This window comes from Bubalus bubalis, chromosome 10, assembly GCF_019923935.1.
Source record: "Bubalus bubalis isolate 160015118507 breed Murrah chromosome 10, NDDB_SH_1, whole genome shotgun sequence".
NCBI lineage: Eukaryota > Metazoa > Chordata > Mammalia > Artiodactyla > Bovidae > Bubalus > Bubalus bubalis.
In genome coordinates, this window is record NC_059166.1 from 56944058 (window position 1) to 56964201 (window position 20144).

Sequence of the window (20144 nt, forward strand, 5' to 3'; positions counted from 1 at the left end):
TCAGTGGATGAAGATATTACGCATATTATACTTTCAGTAAAAAAATTAAAAATCATATTTCCGTCAATGAATTTGAGACATATGGTAGTTCAGTTTTAGAAACAACATATTAATTCATCAGTTTTTTAAAACTCTTTTACATATTACTAACACTTAAGTCTATTAGAGTAAATATGCAAGAATATCCTTTAAACTTGTTACCAAAACTTTTTTGTATGCCTCAGTGTGTTAGTTTTATTACAGTCATTCAATTAAATTCAGTTCAGTCACTCAGTCATGTCTGACTCTTTGGGACCCCATGAATCGCAGTATGCCAAGCCTCCCTGTCCATCACCACTGCCTGAGTTTACTCAAACTCATGTCCATCGAGTCAGTGATGCCATCCAGCCATCTCATCCTCTGTCGTCCCCTTTTCCTCCTGCCCCCAATCCCTCCCAACATCAGAGTCTTTTCCAATGAGTTAATTCTTCGCATGAGGTGGCCAAAGTATTGGAGTTTCCACTTTAGCATCAATCCTTCCAAAGAACACCCGGGACTGATCTCCTTTAAGAAGGACTGGTTGGATTCACTTGCAGTCCAAGGGACTCTCAAGAGTCTTCTCCAACAACACAGTTCAAAAGCATCCATTCTTTGGCCCTCAGCTTTCTTCACAGTCCAACTCTCACATCCATACATAACCACTGGAAAAACCATACTCTTGACTAGATGGACTTTGTGACAAAGAAACGTCTCTGCTTTTGTATATGCTATCTAATTTGGTCATAACTTTATTTCCAAAGAGTAAGCATCTTTTAATTTCATGGGTGCAGTCACCATCTGCAGTGATTTTGGACCCCCCAAAATAAAGTCTGTCATTGTTACCACTGTTTGCCCATCTATTTGCCATGAAGTGATGGGACGGATGCCATGATCTTAGTTTTCTGAATGTTGCACTTTAAGCCAACCTTTTCACTCTCCTCTTTCACTTTCACCAAGAGGCTTTTTAGTTCCTCTTCACTTTCTGCCATAAGGGTGGTGTCATCTGCATATTGGAGGTTATTGATATTTCTCCCGGCAATCTTGATTCCACCTTGCATTTCTTCCAGTCCAGCATTTCTCATGATGTACTCTGCATAGAAGTTAAATAAGCAGGGTGACAATATACAGCCTTGAGGTACTCCTTTTCCTATTTGGAACCAGTCTGTTGTTCCATGTCCAGTTCTAACTGTTGCTTCCTGACCTGTATATAGGTTTCTCAAGAGGCAGGTCAGGTGGTCTGGTATTCCCATCTCTTTCAGAATGTTCCACAGTTTATTGTGATCCACACAGTCAAAGGCTTTGGCATAGTCAATAAAGCAGAAATAGATGTTTTTCTGGAACTCTCTTGCTTTTTCCACGATCCAGTGGATGTTGGCAATTTGATCTCTGATTCCTCTGCCTTTTCTAAAACCAGCTTGAACATCTGGAAGTTCACAATTCACATATTGCTGAAGCCTGGCTTGGAGAATTTTGAGCATTACTTTACTAGTGTGTGAGATGAGTGCAACTGTGCAGTAGTTTGAGCATTCTTTGGCATTGCCTTTATTTGGGATTGGAATAAAAGCTGACCTTTTCCAGTCCTGTGACCACTGCTGAGTTTTCCAAATTTGCTGGCATATTGAGTGCAGCACTTTCACAGCATCATCTTTCAGGATTTGAAATAATTCAACTGCAATTCCTTCACCTCCACTAGCTTTGTTCATAGTGATGCTTTCTAAGGCCCACTTGACTTCACATTTTAGGATGTCTGACTCTAGGTCAGTGATCACATCATCATGATTATCTGGGTCATGAAACCCTTTCTTGTACAGTTCTCCTGTGTATTCTTGCCACATCTTCTTAATATCTTCTGCTTCTGTTAGGTCCATACCATTTCTGTCCTTTATCGAGCCCATCTTTGCATGGAAAGTTCCCTCTGCATCTCTAATTTTCTTGAAGAGATCTCTACTCTTTCCCATTCTGTTTTTTACCCTCTATTTCTTTGCACTGATCGCTGAGGAAGGCTTTCTTATCTCTCCTTGCTATTCTTTGGAACTCTGCATTCAGATGCTTATATCTTTCCTTTTTTCCTTTGATTTTTGCTTGTCTTCTTTTCACAGTATTTGTAAGGCTTCTTCAGACAGCCATTTGGCTTTTTTGCATTTCTTTTCCATGTGGATGGTCTTGATCCCTGTCTCCTGTACAATGCCACGAAACTCAGTCCATAGTGCATCAGGCACTCTATCTATCAGATCTAGTCCCTTAAATCTATTTCTCATTTCCACTGTATAATCATAAGGGATTTGATTTAGGTCATACCTGAGTGGTCTAGTGGTTTTCCCTACTTTTTTCATTTTAAGTCTGAATTTGGCAATAAGGTGTTCATGATTTGAACCACAGTCAGCTCCTGGTCTTGTTTTTGCTGACTGTATAGAGCTTCTCCCTCTTTGGCTGCAAAGAATATTATTATGGCCATATATAGATTAAATCTGCATACCTAAAATAAAATTGAAGACAAAATGGTACAGAACTCCTAAAATGTGAAGTTCTTAACTTTGCAGTCTTCCAACATGCAAGTGCCTTTTGTACATAAAAACTGCACTCATCAGAATGGTCATCATTAAAAAGTCTACAAACAATAATTGCTGAAGAGGGTGTGGAGAAAATGGAATGCTCTTGCACCATTGGTGAGAATATAAATTGATACAGCCACTATGGAAGACGGTATGGAGATTCCTTTAAAAACTAGGAATAAAACCACCATATGACCCAGCAACCCAGCAACCCCACTCCTTGGCCTATACCCTGAGGAAACCAAAATTGAAAAAGACACCTATATCTCATGTTCATTGCACAACCTACAATAGCTAGAACATGGAAGAAACCAAGGTGTCCAACACAGATGAATGGATAAAGAATGTGTGTATGTGATACATATACACAATGGAATATTCAGTTTGGTTCAATCAATCAGTCGTGTCTGACTGTGACCCCATGAATTGAGCACGCCAGGCCTCCCGGTCCATCACCAACTCCCAAATTTCACTCAAACTCATGTCCATCGAGTTGGTGATGCTATCCAGCCATCTCATCCTCTGTCACCCCCTTCTCCTCCTGCCCCCAATCCCTCCCAGCATCAGAGTCTTTTCCAATGAATCAACTCTTTGCATGAGGTGGCCAAAGTATTGGAGTTTCAGCTTTAGCATCAATCCTTCCAAAGAACACCCAGGACTGATCTTCTCTAGGATGGACTGGTTGGATCCCCTTGCAGTCCAAGGGACTCTCAAGAGTCTTCTCCAACACCACAGTTCAAAAGCATCAGTTCTTTAGTGCTCAGCTTTCCTCACAGTCCAACTCTCACATCCATACGTGACCACTGGAAAAACCATAGCCTTGACTAGATGCACCTTTGTTGGCAATGTAATGTTTCTGCTTTTTAATATGTTATCTAAGTTGGTCATAACTTTCCTTCTAAGGCATAAGCGTCTTTTAATATCATGGCTACAATCACCATCTGCAGTGATTTTGGAGCCCCAAAAAATAAAGTCAGCCACTGTTTCCACTGTTTCCCCATCTATTTCCCATGAAGTGATGGGACAAGATACCATGATCTTCATTTTCTGAATGTTGAGCTTTAAGCCAACTTTTTCACTCTCCTCTTTCACTTTCATCAAGAGGCTTTTTAGTTCCTCTTCACTTTCTGCCATAAGGGTGGTGTCATCTGCATATTGGAGGTTATTGATATTTCTCCCAGCAATCTTGATTCCAGCTTGTGCTTCTTCTAGCCCAGCATTTCTCATGATGTACTCTGCATAGAAGTTAAATAAGCAGGGTGACAGTATACAGCCTTGACGTACTCCTTTTCCTATTTGGAACCAGTCTGTTGTTCCAGGTCCAGTTCTAACTGTTGCTTCCTGACCTGCATACAGGTTTCTTAAGAGGCAGGTCAGGTGGTCTGGTATTCCCATCTCTTTCAGAATTCTCCACAGTTTTTGTGATCCATACAGTCAAACACTTTGGCATAGTCAATAAAGCAGAAATAGATGTTTTTCTGGAGCTCTCTTGCTTTTTCCGTGATCCAGCAGATGTTGGCAATTTGATCTCTGCTTCCTCTGTCATAAAAAGGAACACATTTGAGTTAGTTTTAATGAGGTGGATGGACCTAGAACCTTTTATACAGAGTAAAGTAAGTCAGAAAGAGAAAGATAACTATTGTATTCTGACATGCATAGAGGGAATCTAGAAAAATGGTCTGAAGAATTTATTTATAGAACAGCAGTGGAGAAACAGACATAGAGAATAGACTTACGGACATGGAGAGAAGGGAGGAGAGGGTGAAATGTATTAAAAGAATAACATGGAAACTTACCTTATCATATATAAAGTACATAGCCAACAGGAATTTGCTGTATGGCTCAGGAAACTCAAACAGGGGCACTGTATCAAGCTAGAGGGTTTGGATGGGGAGGGAGATGGGAAAGAAGTTCAAAAGGGAGGGACTATATGTATACCTATGGATGATTCATGTTGAGGTTTGACAGAAAACAACAAAATTCTGTAAAGCAATTATCCTTCAATTAAAAAAAAACAAACCAAAACAAAAAAATAAGCTTTAAGTCCTCTCTACCACTAGGATAAAATGCTGAATTGAGACACGGTTCATGTATCAATTTGATGAATACAATTTATGCTAATTTAAATCAGCTTTGACTTGCGGCCACGTGTGCAGACGCAGATGAGGAGGTGAGAAGACCCAGAAGGCTGGAACTGTGTCTCCATTTAAATGAGTATTCCTAAAAGGTGCAGAGAGTGGAGCTATGAGAGCCTAGGGAATGGTGACAAGAGGGACATGAACACTGTGGCGCTATCCCTGCTGAGTGCACCGAGCCCCACGTGCTGCTGAGCCAGTACCTGGAGGAGGAAGTGAAGCATTGAGGTCAGTTAATACACACTATGCACCTGGGCACCTGACTGCCTTCAGTAGGAAGGAAATCGTGCACTATACTGACGGTGCAAAAAGATGAGCATGTCACGAAACACAACACCATGACCAGTGATCCCGCCTACAATGTCAGGCTGGCCCGGAGGGACTGGGAGAACACTGTCAGTTTCCGTCCATGACACTGTGCCTCCCATCTCCAGGACGATGTCTTGCACCTAGGGGGCCTGAAGAGCCCAGGACCCCAGCATCATTTCTCCAGTGCAAGTCTGTCTGCGGAAAGGTCCAGAGGCCTCAGGGCAGCTCCTTGTCTGAGAGCGGCGCCGGGCCTGCGGAAGCCAGTTGCTTGGTGATCCTGTCTCCCGCTCTGCCAAGTCTTCCACATTTTTTGGCAGAGTCCACCTTGGAAGTGGGAGTCACAAAAAGCGACTGGCTGCCCCACCGAAGTGGACAGTAAAGGATCCCATGAGGCGGAACCTTGCACCATTATCCCTGAGTGCCCGCACACTGGGTGGCACCTGGTCCGGCCTCCTTTGTTCGGAAATAGCAGAGCATCTGCATCACCAGTGAGAGTGCTCGGAGCACCAGCCCGTGAGCTGCTGGCTGCCTCCGAGCTGACGCTACATGCCTGTTTCTCCTCCCAGGAGACCCAGAGATTGGCCGCCATAGGGTACCGGTGCCTCTAAGGGCCAATCTACATCAGAAAATGTGTGACAATCTATTACTAGAAGAAGATGAGCCCTTTGTTGACACTTTCATTAAAATCTACCAAGTATATTTTTTCCAGTAAAATCACACCAAGCGGCTTTAAAAGAGAGACAAAATTATCATTCCAAGTAGACACCGTGTAGTTCTTCTCAGAAAAGGCCATTTTGAAATCCCCCTGAAGGTGAAATAGGTCATGGCTTGGGTGAAATGACTGATAAATGACATTCATATAAAGGCTCCATACTCTATGCCTTTACTCAAGACTTCTAGAAAATTATATGAATCATTGTACTCTCTCACAGAGGGCACTCCTTCTCATCTATACTCTTCATTTGGACCAGAAGTTTCTCAGATTTGTAAGTTTGAAATAGATGCAAAGCTGAGTAAAATTGCAAGTTCTTTTAGTTTATCCACAATTGTTTCTTCTGAGAATATTAGGCAACATCTAGTGCTCTGGATACATTTCTTTCAAATTAAAAAAAATACATATATACATATATACACACACATAGATACATGCCTATGTGAGAGAAATTTCTGTTTCTATATGGCTTTGAGTTAGGAACATTGTTTTTTTCATATTGAAGTGTTTCTTATATAACTGTCTTTTATATTGTCATTTCATGTCATCTAAAGTATTGCCTTTTAAAAATCCCTTCATTTCTGTTACGATTCTATAATCCTTTCATGTACTAGTGTGAATCATGCAGAAATATATTTGAACAAAAGTACCAGTCTGTTGTGCCATGACAAATCAAGGCATGGCCATAGATGACAAAATCTTGTCTAAGCCTAAAATGAGAGCTATGCATTGCAGAACTTGAATAGGCCCTTGTGTTCATGTCAAAACAAATTCATCTTAACTCTTAGGAAACAGACTCAAAGTTCATAGTTAATGAATAATGACAGAATAACATCATTGGTCATTTATAGAGGACTGCACATACTGTGACTGCACTAGACTGATTTTTATTTAACAGTTTCCTGCATTGCAAACTAATTTCTCAATTTTCTTAAGTTTTCTTAGTTTCAGTTTTTATCTTCTCATAAGTTCTTATTTAGTCGTACCATTTTGAAAGAACTGCAATGTTTAATTTAGGCCATTTTGCTACTCGTGATCAAACCATGAAAAGATTGTGAAGTGCAATGTGAAAATTTCCACTCAATGAATAAAAAATTCATATGAAATGTATAAACTGAGTAAGAAAATGTTAATGAATATCTGATTGCTTGAACAAAACGTAGGAAGGTCAAAAATAGATTTAGAAGGTGATAATTTTAAATCTTTAGAAACACTTTAAGCAAACCTAAAATAAATAAGACTTATTAATAGAAGACAAATGCAAAGCTTGAACTTGCAAACGTACAAGAAACCCCAACAAAAACCATACATTTGATCATGAAGATAAACCTTTAAGCTGCAAACATGAAAAATCTTGTGACTACACATTTCTGATTACGATTCCCTAGTATTGGAATTAACAAAAGAGGGATAGCCAAACAACCAAATTTTCCTGCTCAGATATTTAGTGCAAGAAACAGGCAAAAGCAAAACATATATTTAATACAAAAATTAAATTAAAATAAATGTTAAATTTTTTGAGATTAATCAAACTTTATTGCAGAGCTTGTGTGGAAATTTAAACACTTAAATATCTTTATTGAAAAATATGAAAAGCTGAAAATAGCAAAGACATTAATTCAATAAGTTAGAAAACATGACAAAATAAACTTTAAAATGGAAGAAATATGAACATATATTGGTATGAAGCAAAATCACAGAGTATAACTTATCAGTAAAACCAGAATATTTTCTCATAAAACCTATATACATTAAACTAAACAGACATTTAAAGGAACTAAGTATGAAAAAAAAATTATTTTAAAAAGGAAAACATAAATGTAAGACAGTGAGATTTTAAATAATTAAGAAATTAAAACTTTTATATTAATAATCTTAATTAGAGATAAAAGGACTTAATCCAGTGAAAAATGTAAATAGAAACCCCTGAAGAATAAGTAGAGTACATGCATATATTAATAATTTTGTAAGATCATTGAAAATAAACAAAAATTCGATACATAGATTTGTGGTTAGAATTAAAGGAACAAACCAAGATTACTGGGGCCCAGGGGACTAAAAACCAAGGAACTTCATTACCACACATAGGTGGAAGGTAAAAAGAACTGTATTATGGGAACCTGGGAAAAATTCAAGTCTACAAAATAGATCCTTTACCAAGAGTTGTGGCCCTTGGAAAAAGGATGGCTCCTGCTAAAATATTAGTCCTAGACAAAAGAATCAAGAAATAAGTACACTTGATTCTCCTGTCAACCTCTTCCATTAGCTAGATACAAAGGGGACCCAAAGTGCACAAAACAAGGTTCATGACAGTAATAGAGGTCAGCCTCCTAGGCCTAGAATAGGTAATTAGAAGATAGAGAAGTCTCTGAAGTGGCAAATACAAGTTGTCCCATTGCAGAAAAAGCAGTCCAATCAAACTTGAATATTTGTAGAGAAATCTTTGGATATGACATACCCTTTCAAAGCACTGTTTAGATTTGTTGTATCATATGGACTATGCCAAAGCTTTTGACTGTGGATCACAATAAACTGGGGAATATTCTGAAAGAGATGGGAATACCATACCACCTGACATGCCTCTTGAGAAACCTGTATGCAGGTCAGGAAGCAACAGTTAGAACTGGACATGGAACAACAGACTGGTTCCAAATAGGAAAAGGAGTACACAAGGCTGTATATTGTCATCCTGCTTATTTAACTTATATGCAGAGTACAACATGAGAAATGCTGGGCTAGAAGAAGCATAAGCTGGAATCAAGATTGCCAGGAGAAATATCAATAACCTCAGATGCAGATGACACCACCCTTATGGCAGAAAATGAAGAGGAACTAAAAAGCTTCTTGATGAAAGTGAAAGAGGAGAGTGAAAAAGTTGGCTGAAAACTCAACATTCAGAAAATGAAGATCATGGTATTTGGTCCCATCACTTCATGGCAAATAGATGGGGAAACAGTGGAAACAGTGTCAGACTTTATTTTTCTGGGCTCCAAAATCTCTGCAGATGGTGACTGCAGCCATGAAATTAAAAGACGCTTAGTCCTTGGAAGGAAAGTTATGACCAACCTAGATAGCATATTCAAAAGCAGAGACATTACTTTGCCAACAAAGGTCCATCTAGTCAAGGCTATGGTTTTTCCAGTGGTCATGTATGGATGTGACAGTTGGACTGTGAAGAAGGCTGAGCACCGAAAAATTAACACTTTTGAACTGTGGTGTTGGAGAAGACTCTTGAGAGTCCCTTGGACTGCAAGGAGATCCAGTCAGTCCATTCTAAAGGAGATCAGTCCTGGGTGTTCATTGGAAGGACTGATGCTAAAGCTGAAACTCCAATACTTTGGTCACCTCATGTGAAGAGCTTACTCATTGGAAAAGACCCTGATACTGGGAGGGATTGGGGGCATGAGGAGAAGGGGATGACAGAGGATGAGATGGCTAGATGGCATCACCGACTCAATGCACATGAGTTTGAGTGAACGGGAGTTGGTGGTGGGCAGGGAGACCTGGCGTGCTGCGATTCATGGGGTCACAAAGAGTCAGACATGACTGAGAGACTGAACTGAACTGAACTGAATGCTATCTATTATGTATAACTTATATGCAGAGTACATCATGAGAAACGCTGGGCTGGAAGAAACACAAGCTGGAATCAAGATTGACGGGAGAAATATCATTAACCTCAGATATGCAGATGACACCACCCTTATGTCTGAGAGAGAAGAAGAGCTAAAGAACCTCTTGATGAAAGTGAAAGAGGAGAGTGAAAAAGTTGGCTTATGGCTCAACATTCAGAAAACTAAGATCATGGCATCTGGTCCCATCACTTCATGGGAAATAGATGGAGAAACAGTGGAAACAGTGGCAGACTTTATTTTTTGGGGCTCCGAAATCACTGCAGATGGTTACTGCGGCCATGAAATTAAAGACGCTTGCTCCTTGGAAGAAAAGTTATGAGCAACCTAGATAGCATATTAAAAAGCAGAGACATTACTTTGCCAACAAATGTCCATCTAGTCAAGACTATGGTTTTTCCAGTAGTCTTTTATGGATGTGAGAGTTGGACTATAAAGAAAGCTGAGCACCGAAGAATTGATGCTTTTGAACTGTGTGTTGGAGAAGACTCTTGAGAGTCCCTTGGACTGTAAGGAGATCCCACCAGTTTATCCTAAAGAAAATCAGTCCTGAGTGTTCAATGGAAGGACTGATATTGAAGCTAAAACTCCAATACTTTGGCCACCTGACTCATTTGAAAAGTGCCTGGTACTGGGAAAGACTGCAAGCGGGAGGAGAAGGGGACGGCAGGCTGACGTGGTTGGATGGTATTACCAACTCAATGGAGATGAGTTTGAATAAACTCTGGGAGTTGGTGATGGACAGGGAGGCCTGGCATGCTGCAGTCCATTGTTGCAAAGAGTCGGACATGACTGAACAACTGAACTGAACTGATGCTATCTATTATACATTATTTTCACAGTTGTATTAAGTAGATTATTTAGTATTAGTAATAGTTGAGTTACTTTTCATTCGTTCCTCCCTTTTATGGCTTTTGATATTCATTTTTAAAAGCATATTTACTGTTATACCTCTTTTATCTTATTGCCCCAGAACCTTTGTTTCAGTCTTCAATCATAGTAATGATAAACTCTAACCTTGTTGGTAATTTGCATGCATATACTTCTTCAACTTTGAGTATTGTTTATGCTATAAACTTCAAGTAGGTAGGTTTTGGTCTTTCCAGGTGGCACCATGGGTAAAGAATCCACCTGCAATGCAGGAGATGCAGGGAGATGTGGGTTTGATCCCTAGGTCAGGAAGATCCCCTAGAAGAGGGCATGGCAACCCACTCCATATTCTTGCCTAGAGAATCCCACGGACAGAAGAATCCAGTGGGATACAGTCTATGGGGTTGCAGAGTTGGACACAACTGAAGCAACTGAGCATGCACACACAAATAGCTTTTAATAGCATTAAGAATTTTTTTAACTGAAATTATGTTTTGTGTTTATAGTATATGCTGCATAATAAGTTTTCAAATCATATATAAAATGATATCCACCAAGATACGCACATAGACACATTATTACAATATGTTACTATAGTAACACAGTCCTTGCTAGAAATGGATTTATTGAAAAATTTTAGTAAAGGAGGGGTTTGGTCAGTAAGATGACATAACAGGCAGTATCTCACTTGTGTCTCTCCAGCTATCTGTGGATAAAAATGCCTTTGTATGAGCATTGGGATCCAAGTAGGAGGTTCTGAAACCCTCATGAAGCCCAAGACTGAAGAGAAATACTTTGAGAAGACACACCATGCCCTGGTGGCAGACTTACTATGGTCCTGGCTGCAGACCCAGAAATAGCCCCATTCCCCTGTAGACTCATCTACATCCATGTTTGGCCTTGACTGTGGCTCTCGTTCCACTCATAGAGTGACCTTGGAGGAGTAATGTGTACCTGTGCCACAGGCAACAGACTGAAACTTATTTTACAAGGCCAGAATACCCTGATACGAAAGCCCTATGAGGCACTGCAAGAAAATAATATCCCTGGTAACCATATATGTGAAAATTCTCAGCAAAATATAGCAAGCTGAATTCAACAGCACATTTAAAGGATAATGCAGAAATATCTAATGAGATTAATCTCTAGGGTGCAAGGATAGTTCAACATATGCAAATCAGTATTTGTGAACACCACATTAATAGAATGAAGGACAAAAATTACATGATCATCTGAGTAGAAAAAGAAAAAAACTCTATTTGAAAAAATTTAGCATCTTTTCATGACAAACTCTCAACAAATTAAGTGTAGAAGGAATATACCTTCTCATAATAAAGGTTCTATATGTCAAGTATACCTTGTGATATCTTACTCAATGGTGAAAAGCAGAAAATTTTCTTTTTAAGTTCTGGAACAACTCAGGTTTACCCAGTCTCATCACTTCTACTCAACACAATACATAAGAGTCCTAGCCAGAGCAATTAGGCATGAAAAATAAATGAAAGACACCCATATTTTAAAGGAAGAAGACAAATTGTATCTGATTTCAGATGGCATGATCTTATTTATAGAAAACCCTAAGTTCTCCACCAAAAGATATTAGAGCTAGTACACAAATTTATTTATTATAGGATACAAAATTAGTTGTGTTTCTACATACTAACAACAACTATTGGAAAAAGATATTAATAAAACATTCCCATTATAATACAATAACATCAAAAAATAAAATAAGATAAAGTAGATACTTAGGAATAAGTTCACTAACAAAATGAAAGATCTGTACAATGAAAATTGTAAGACATTGATGAAAATAATTGAAGTAAAAAGAAATAAAAGATATTTTGAGTCCATAGGAAGAATTTGTTCAGTCACTAAATCATGTCCAACTATCTGTGACCCCATGGACTGCAGCACACCAGGCTTTCCAGTCCTTCACTATCTCCTGGAATTTTCTCAAACTCATGTCCATTGAGTTGGCGATGCCATCCAACCATCTCATGCTCTGTTGCCCCCTACTTCTCCTCCCCTAAGTCTTTTCCAACATCAGGGTCTTTTCCAGTGAGTCAGCTCTTCCCATCAGGTGACCAAAGTATTGGAGCTTCAGCTTCAGTCCTTCTAGTGCATATTCAGGGTTGATTTCCGTTAGGATTGACTGTTTTGATCTGCTTGCAGTTCAAGGGACTCTCAAGAGTCTTCTCCTGCACCACAATTCAAAAGCATCAATTCTTTGGTGCTCAACCTCCTTTATGGTCCAGCTTTCACATCCATACATGACTACTGAAAAACCATAGCTTTGACTAGATGGACCTTTGTAGGCAAACAGATGTTTCTGCTTTTTAATACATTGTCTAAGTTTGTCATAACTTTTCTTCCAAGGAGCAAGAGTCTTTTAATTTCATGGCTGAAGTCACTGTCCACAGTGATTTTGGAGCCCAAGAAAATAAAATCTGTCACTGCTTTCATTTTTTTCCCAGGCATTTGCCATGAAGTGATGGGACTAGATGCCAGGATCTTACTTTTTTGAATGCTGGGTTTTAATCCATCTTATTCACTGTCTTCTTTTATCCTCATCAAGAGGTTGTTTAGTTCCTCTTCTCTTTCTGCCATTAAAGTGGTATCATCTGCATATCTGAGGTTATTTCTCCTGGCAACCTTGATTCCAGAAGAATTAATACTGTTAAATGCCCGTACTGTCAAAATAATCTACAGAGTTGATGGAATCTCTTTCTAAATTCTGATGGTATTTTTCACAGAAAAAAAAGAAGGAAAAAAATAAATAAAATGAGATAATAAAAGACTTTTTTTTTTTAGTTTCTGTTGTCCAATGAAGTGAATCAGCTATATGTATACATATACCCACCTTCTCTTTGAATTCCCTTGTACTGTCTTCATCCCACCCATTTGGTCAGGGAGCACTGAGCTGAGCTCTTTGTGTGTTATAACAGGTTACTGTTTTACATATGGTAGCGTATTTATGTCAAACCTAAACTCACAATTCATCCCACAATTCATCACAATTTCCTTTCCTTCACTGTCTCCTGACATCCATTCTCAATGTCTGTGTCTCTATTCCTGCCCTGGAACTAGATTTTTATAGATTCCACATATATTTATTAATGTGTGATATTTGTTTTTCTCTTTCTTATTTATTCCATGCTGTATGACAAATTCTATTTCCACCCACATTTCTACAGGTGACCTAATTTGTTCCTTTTTATGACTAAGTAATATTCCATTGTATATATGACAAACATGATTTCAGGTTGAAAATTGCACCATTGTCTGAAAAATATCAGACTACGTAGTAAAGGCAGGCTAAAGCAATTGACTAAATATATGAATGTTTACCAGACTTCCCAGATGGTGCTAGTGTTAAAGAACCTATTTGCCAATGCAGGTGACATAAGAGACACAGGATCATCACTGGGCTGGGTAGAGCCCCTGGAGGAGGGCATGGCAACCCACTCCAGTATTCTTGCCTGGAGAATCCCATGGACAAAGGAGCCTAGCAGGCTGCAGTCCATAGGGTCGCAAAGAGTTGGATATGACTGAAGTGACTTAGCACGTACACATGAACGTTTACCAGAACGATTATACTGTTATGCTGCTTATTCTCAAATGGTCAATATAAAAAGTTTTAAAGTTAATCAGTATTAACTGGGCTTTTAAATACACCAAGCTATATTATATTTATTTATTTTGTCCAAGGTAGTATAGTTCTTCAAAATAAGTTTGCTCCCACTCTTTCCTCATCTGATACAATTATATTATTTGTCACAAACAACAAGCATCATGTAAGGAAAAGAGAGTCTCTTACATTTTCTGTGATACTCTGTGATGCTTTCTCTGTCATTGGCATGAATCAAGTTGTAAACTTCCTGACAAAGTCAATGTGAACGAGCAAACTCAATTTAATGTTTGGTTGAAGATGTTCTCGGCCTACCTCAGAGGTCAAGATGGGGTAATCCTTTTAACTTTCATGGGAAGTTTGAGGAGGGGTGAATTCGAAAGCAGAAAATAAAGAGATATTTGGAAAAAATGCAGAAATGAAAGCTTTGGAGGACATTGAGACATCTTCATCATGCTCTTTCCAAAGTCATCATATACAGTTCTCCTCAACTCTCAAATCTGTAGCTCCTCAGTTTCTTTATTACACCAGAGTTCTTTCTCTATTTATATGTATGATTGAGCCTCCTCATCTTTTAGTTTTTACACCTCAGAGAGACCTTCCATAGCTGTCTTGTATATGTAGACTCCCCTTGCCCTCATCCACTTTTAATTTTTAACAAAATCTTGTGTTGTTTCCTATAAACTGTACATCACAGTTTGATTTCTAAATTAGCTTTACATCAGACTTGTGTAAAAATGTGTACTTGTGTTTGTTTTTTGTCTATTTCTCCTTGTATAAAATATGTTCCACAAGAGTATAGGCTTTGCAACTTTTTTCAGAACTCCAGAACCTGATATAATGTCAGATAACTAGGAGAGGCTCGTAGGTACTTTTTAATTAATTGATGATAATGTTGTTGTCTATAATTAACAATGGGAGAAGACATGTGAAAGTCATGTACCTCTATATTATAGGCAAAGAAAAGTAACCAGAATTTATAGTCCATGAATATTAAAAACCTAAAAAATCAAGCTGAAAGGCAAAATTTACAATACAAAACAAGGAAATAATGCAAGATATTTATATACATGAATATGTTGGCACTAGAATGGGCCTTACTAAATATTATCTAGTGCAATTCCCACATTAAGTAATTACAAAAATAAATACATAAGAGTAGTAAATGACTGAGCTTTGCAATTAGGCTTACCTGTCTCAGAAAAGTCTTACTAATATAGTACACAGACTTGTTATAGAAACAGTCTGTGTATATCCTAATCTATTTCAATAATGTATTTTATTTATATATATTATACTTTCACATATTAATTCAGTTTATCTCTAGTTATGTAACTTGCATGCTTCTGTGTGTTTTTGAGTTTTGAGTGGAGTGAATACATTATATATCTCTATTTGAGCATGACTTATATTGCTCTGTTTTAGCCATAGACTCTTTTCCTTTCTTATCGTTAAAATTGTGCTAAAATACAATTAATCTAACTCAATTAAAATTTGCCTAAAAGAATATACAATGATACAAACAAACGAGTTGTTACACTCAAGTAATATCTATTAGTGTCGAAGAATTGATGCTTTTGAACTGTGGTGTTGGAGAAGACTCTTGAGAGTCCCTTGGACTGCAAGGGGATCCAACCAGTCCATCCTAAAGGAGACCAGTCCTGGGTGTTCATTGGAAGGACTGATGCTGAGGCTGAAACTCTGATACTTTGGCCACCTCATGCGAAGAGTTGACTCATTGGAAAAGACCCTGATGCTGGGAGAGATTGGGGGCAGGAGGAGAAGGGGACAAGAGAGGATGAGATGGCTGGATGGCATCACCAACTCGATATACATGAGTTTGGGTGAACTCCAGGAGTTGGTGATGGACAGGGAGGCCTGGCGTGCTGCAATTCATGGGGTAGCGAAGAGTCGGATATGACTGAGCGACTGAACTGAACTGAACTGAACTGAGCTCTAAAAATTACTACCTTAAAAATATTACTTATCCTTTTTCCTGAGAATGAGAAGAGTGACAGGAGTTGCCCATAATCTCACTGTCCTGGTTCTAGATCCCCCAAACTATTATTCTGTTTTGTATTCCAAATTTATTTCCCATTTCTCCTTAAAATTATCCTTTGAACACGGAGGTCAGTCTGTTATATGTCAGTTTCTTTTCTTCAAGTGTCACTTTCTCCTTGAAAGTTTTTTGTTTTGCTTTGTTTTTCATTTCTTACTGACTTCTGGTCTCACTAGCAATTTCCAGTATTATTTTCTCTAGGTGCAATATATGCAGTTATATTTAGTTTTCATATGTAGAACTAGTATCTCCACTGAAATTCAAGTATAACAGCCACAGTGATCAATTGTGTATTTCCAAGTCATTCAAAGTTACAGAAAATAATTTAATAACATAAAATCTTGCCTTCTGAAAGAATGGCTCACCAGTGCTTCTTTGTACCAAAGGGTACCCTTTTCACAAAATACAAACTTCCAATACTTACAGTATCAAGATCTCAAGCTAACTGATTATTCTTCTAAAGCAGGGCTACATTTCAGATTGCTGTTTTAACAGATGGTTAAGATAAAAGGAGAATGGGGATAAATGTTTCATATGGAGTGATTCTTTTTCTCCGCTACTTTACTTGCTAAACTTACTTTCTAAGAGTGTAGGCTTCCAGGGCAAGGACTTGTCTTCTTTATGCCTTTTGCATGGCTGCAACAAATGATAAGTAATAATGTTTAACACATTATAGTAACACAGTGCATTTCTTTAGTATAGACTGTTTTTTCAGTCTATATATTTAACTTTATCCAGAATTTACTCCATGTTATTTATTTATTTTTTTAAGTTGGCTATTTTGTAATAAGCAGTGGGGTAAAGTCAGATGAATTTTCTTTTACAGGGCCCTGATTTAATGACCTATTAATTTGAAACAACTTGGGAGGAAAGTTTAAAATTCTATTAGAAGAATTCCTTATGCACTACTAATAACTAAAAACATGGTTTTGTTTCTTATTGGTTCATCATTTAATTATAATTAAACATGTTTATACAATTCATTGTATGATGTACAGTGTAAAAATGTGAAAGATGATCCTTCTTATTTTCCTGATTTTAAAGTATCTAGATTTTTCCTAACATAAGTAAATTTATAATTGATGTGGAATATATGTAGAGACTTTCAATATTTCATTACACATTAATTTAGTAAGAGGTAGTTGAGAATATGACTAGCACTACTTAGGGATTGGTTCATTTTAGAGATTTATATTAATGGATATTCTTAAACTTTATTCATGCTTTATCTATTATAGTATTCCCCAATGATTGCATGAGTAAAAAGAGAAGCTTCAGAAGCAAAGTCATAAGACTATTAGATACTCAAAGAAGGACTACTTTTGGCATGGAATAGGTTGATTACAATATACATTAACTATGTTAAAGATGTTAGGGGGACTTCACTAGTGGTCCAAAGGTTAAGACTCTGAGCTCCCAATGCATGGGGCATGGGTTCTACCTCTAGTCAGTCTGGTCAGGGAATTAAGATCCCACTGCTAAGATCTTACATGCTCCATGGCATGGTAAAAAAAAAAAAATGTAGATAAAGGAAGGCAGTAAATAGAAGTCTGTCCAAATTTCATGCTTTTTATATAGCATCTTAGCTACAGTGGATATAAATCAATAAATACATGCATACCTGAACACAAGAAGTATACAAAAGTAATTTTAGTATTATACTTATTGTATTATTATCATTTGTTTTTCTTTTAATGATTTGCTCCCTTCCAAATACCTTCTAATTATTTACCTACCTATTTATCATCTAATTTTCTTTCTACGGGGTCAAAGATTTAGCTGGAAATAGGAATCTACACTCAAATAAAATATAGAAACCCCCTTTGTCTGCAGGGAATATATTCCATTACCCCCAGTGGATGCTTGAAATGGATGACTGTACCAGATGCTACATGTCCTGTGTTTTTCTCTTATGCATACAAATCTATGATGCAGTTTAATTTATGAATGAAGCACAGTGAGAGAATATCTGAGTTCCTGACATCACTACTCATGTGCTCCAGAGCCATAATTAAGTAAAACAGGGGTTACTTGAACACAAGCACTGACTGTGAAACTTCGAAGGTGATCTGATGACTGAGACAGCCACTAAGTGACTAATGGGTGGGTAGCATATTCAGCGTGGATACACTGGACAGAGGGATGATTCACATCCTGGGAGAAACAGGGTGGGATGGTGTAAGATTCACATGCTACTCAAAATGGCCTGTGCTTTAAAACTTATAAATTACTTATTTCTGGAATTTTCCATTTACTATTTTCAGATCTTGGTCGATCACAGGTAAATGAAAGCACAAAAAGCAAGCCCGTGGAGAAGGGGGACTACCGTAGAAAGGCCAACAATACTGTTCATCTTAACTAAAATTCTTAGTTTTGCTAAAATGGATGGCTCACAATGATCCCACATGAAATATTTCATGACATAGATGTACTTCTCAATAAGTTCAGCATCTGAGATGTTAATTCTTTATACTTCAATGATAATTTAGAAAGAAGCAAATTCCATAAACTGTTGTTGCTATTAGATACCTCCCACTACACATGAATCTTTAATATCAGATTGTTTTATCTGCATCAAGAAACTCATGCTTTTCTACCCATAAGTGGGACAAAATAAAATAAAGTTTACTGACATTTATTTTTTTATTCTTTTGAATAATCTATTTACTTGGTCCTGCAATACATTTCTAATATGTCCTAGTAAGTATTGTATTTTCCCTCTATTTTATTTCATTGCAATATAGTTTGTTTTTAAAATGCTTTTCTTCAAAAACAAAGCAGTGCCAGTATACTGAAAAACAGTAAACTGCTAAGGATGTTGTATGTTGCTGGTCTGTTCTCAGAAGGCCAGAAGGCCATGGAAAGGTCTGCATTTGGGAGAGCTATAGCTGCAGATTGTACTATACTCTTTGGATCCAAAAGCACTAGGAAACATTCCGAAAACAAGCCAATCAGCAATCATATCCTATGGTGCTGTTAGGATTTGACTACATTCTGCAACATGTACTATTTATTCCTTTGTGGCTTCTCTTTATGTCCTGGTGAAGCTTTATACCCATACTGGCAGACATATTTTGTGCACAAAGAAAGTAAAACCATGACTTAATGTAGATTTGTATTTCCTAAGGGTCAAGTTTCCTGAGGCTCAAGTTGCCTTTGAGGAAATAGACAATAAATATTAGCATGTGATTAGGATACAATGGAGTCATTTGGTATCATTAAGGAAGATACATACAGTATTGCAGCTGGACAGACACGTTCCTTGTTTGTAGGAAAGGTCACTTGAATAAACTGTAGTCAGGGATATGTTGGGGCTTTTAAGGTATTTGAAGAAAACAGAATGATTATCAGGATAAAAACCTTGGATAAAAATCCTGAATAAAACTGATTCTGTTAGCAGCGCCATTTCCAGGAAAAGATACTTATACTGTTAAAAATCTCCTTGATACTCATAACAAACAAACTGATTATTGTAAGCTTCACAAAGCCAAATTTCACTTTCATTATGGAATTTATCGGTGAAAGCCAGAGATACATATCAACGCCTTATAGATATCTTTTTTTAAATTTTATTATTATTATTATTTTTTTACTTTACAATATTGTATTGGTTTTGCCATACATCAACATGCATATAAATAAAAATTAAAAAATAAGTATATATGTATGGGGTAATCTTGAATTCAGTTCAGTTCAGTCACTCAGTCGTGTCCGACTCTTTGCGACCCCAAAATCGCAGCACACCAGGCCTCCCTGTCCATCACCAACTCCCAGAGTTCACTCAAACTCATGCCCATCGAGTCGGTGATGCTATCCAACTATCTCATCCTCTGTCGTCCCCTTTTCCTCCTGCCCCCAATCCCTCCCAACATCAGGGTGTTTTCCAATGAGTCAACTCTTCGCATGAGGTGGCCAAAGTACTGGAGTTTCAGCCTCAGCATCAGTACTTCCAAGAATACCCAGGACTGGTCTCCTTTAGGATGGACTGGATGGATCTTCTTGCAGTCCAAGGGACTCTCAAGAGTCTTCTCCAACACCACAGTTCAAAAGCATCAATTCTTTGGCGCTCAGCCTTCTTCACAGTCCAACTCTCATATCCGTACACGACCACTGGAAAAACCATAGCCTTTCCTAGATGGACCTTTGTTGGCAAAATAATATCTCCGCTTTTTAATATGCTATCTAGGTCGGTCATAACTTTCCTTCCAAGGAGTAAGCATCTTTTA